The sequence below is a fragment of the Cyprinodon variegatus genome, unplaced genomic scaffold (genome assembly GCF_000732505.1).
Source record: "Cyprinodon variegatus isolate N-32 unplaced genomic scaffold, C_variegatus-1.0 Scaffold2023, whole genome shotgun sequence".
In the NCBI taxonomy this organism is placed as follows: domain Eukaryota; kingdom Metazoa; phylum Chordata; class Actinopteri; order Cyprinodontiformes; family Cyprinodontidae; genus Cyprinodon; species Cyprinodon variegatus.
The window spans coordinates 52,469-54,862 of NW_015152476.1; positions in this window are offsets into that span (position 1 = coordinate 52,469).

The following is a 2,394-nucleotide window of genomic DNA, read 5'->3' on the forward strand; positions in this document are numbered from 1 at the left end:
AAAACACTGAATTAAACATTTAAAAACAAACATGCTTCATTGATATATATACAAAAATGAATATTTAGGAACTGTATTTATCAAACATTATACTGGGCAAGTAAAAATTGTTTCTGGGCAAATGAAATGTGAAAGTCACTTGCCCAAAGGGCAAGTGGTAAAAATCCTTAACATCAACCCGTGTGCATAAAAGTAAAGTGGAAAGAAAAAATGAATTAATCTAAAGGGGAATGATTTTGCATTCAGGCCTCTTTAGTCTAACAACTCAGAATTAGAATAAACGAAATGCCTTCAGAGGTCAATCAGTAAATTGAGCTCCCCCGTGTGGCATTTAATCCTAAAATAAACTGAGCTGTTCTGTTTCTGACCTCAGAGGTGTGTAAAAGAACATTAGTGATCAACCATCATCTTCAAGTCCATGGAAAAACATCAAACAGGTCAGGTTAAACTGGAGAAATTTAAAGCAAGGTGAGGTTCTAAAATAATATCCAAACCTTTGAACGTATCAAAGACCACTTCTCAATCCATGATCTGCAAATACTGTAGTAGGACCTACCGAAGCATGTTGTCCTCTTACACTAAGCAAAGAACTGTTAAGCTCAGTGGGAACAGCATCATGTATGGATGCTGATTTCTAGCAGGAAAAGGAATGCAAATCCGTTAAATAAAAGATGCAAGGATCTAAATGTTGGACAATCTGAAAACCTGATGTAGCATGGGAAAAAAGATGTAAACTTGTAGCAGAACTTTAGCTCCATGCAGGATAAAGTTACTGGCTACAAGTTTAACTCCTCCCAACCACTTAGTGTTGCACTCCTCCGCTCTCATTCTGTACTGTTTTCCAGCCAGTTGCCAGGTCGGCTGCCAATGATACATTTACGTTTGTATTAGCAAAAGTTTAACTTACCTTTTCATAAAGAAAGCAGCAACCTCTACATGGCTCCACCTTCTTCGCAATCAAGTTGCAATCAAGGCTAATTTTTATTTTATTTTATTTTTTTGGCTTGACTGATGAATTTAACCCTGAAATTTGTCACAATTTTTATGGAGTTTGGTTGAGGACCCAAATCCAGAGACCAGGAGCCTGCGGTGAATCCTAAAGATTTAATGACTAACTAAGGCAAAATCCAAACATGCAAAAATACAAAGGACCAGAAAACATCAAGGGAAACTCACCTGGGGGGGGGCCAGAGATGAGGAATTATAAGGAGAACAGAACAAAGGATGGACTAATGAGCTGAATATGGAGCAGGTGTGAGTGGAACTAACTAGAAGGAAACCAAGGGGAAAGGAAACAAACACAAGGGGGCAACAGAGAGTAACTAAAGACTGCTTGAATATAATGGCAAATAAAGCAAAGATCAACAAAACAGAACAACTAATAACTGAAAACGAAAAACTACCAAAAAGGGAAGAACCATAACAAAAATAAGCCAATTTTTCAGCTATTTTATGAAGCTACTAGGATCTGGTAACGCTTCTGCTCTGTCTCACATGACTTTAACCTGGTATTGGTGAAGAATCATTTCCTGTCTACATTAGCATCATAAATAGTAGTAAATCTTCATTCAGAAAAATATATGTTTTTACTTTGCAGCACTCTAGTGTTGTAATGTATTATTTTTGGAAAAAAAAGTTGTCTTTGATGATAAAGTTGTAGCTATGATCTTAAGAACACAACCAGAGCTGCTAGAGTGAATCAGATCAAACATTTTATAGTCTTAGAATGGATGTACGAGTCAACGCTTTAACCTAAATCAGACTTACTGAGATAGATTCATATTTCAGTCTAAATATCCCCAATGACCCACAGTTGTAGGTGCAGAAAAAGTTGGTTCCATTAAAGAGACAGTGTGTAAGATTTATCTCCATCCAGTTGTGCACTATATGAATAACAAACGACAGCCTGGGGCCTCCTATCAATATGACACCAAGTATAGAAGCTGCAGATTGACAGTCTACTCTTTCAGAATGGAGGAGACATATCAACCTTCTTCATGATAAATCTGCTAAAATAAATGCTGAAATACATGAACAACTTTACAACTTAATCTCTCTTAACATATCAGCTTAAATTGGATTATTAAAAACATGGAAAATATCTCTGAAATCAGCAGAGAAAAACATACAGTCACATGCAGATACAGTAAGCCCATATTGGATAGGTTTTCACATTTCCTTCTTTAATCTGCCTTTTCTATCTATGCTTCTTTTTCTATGTCTTCTTCTGTCTCCTTGAACCCTAGTCGTCCTCAGCAGATGGCCGCTCACACTGAACCTGGTTCTGCTGGAGGTTTCTTCCTGTTCGAAGGGAGTTTTTCCTCTCCACCTTCGCTATAAGCTTGCTTGGTGTGACGGATTACCCTCGAGTCAATGAGTCGATGCAATCAACTG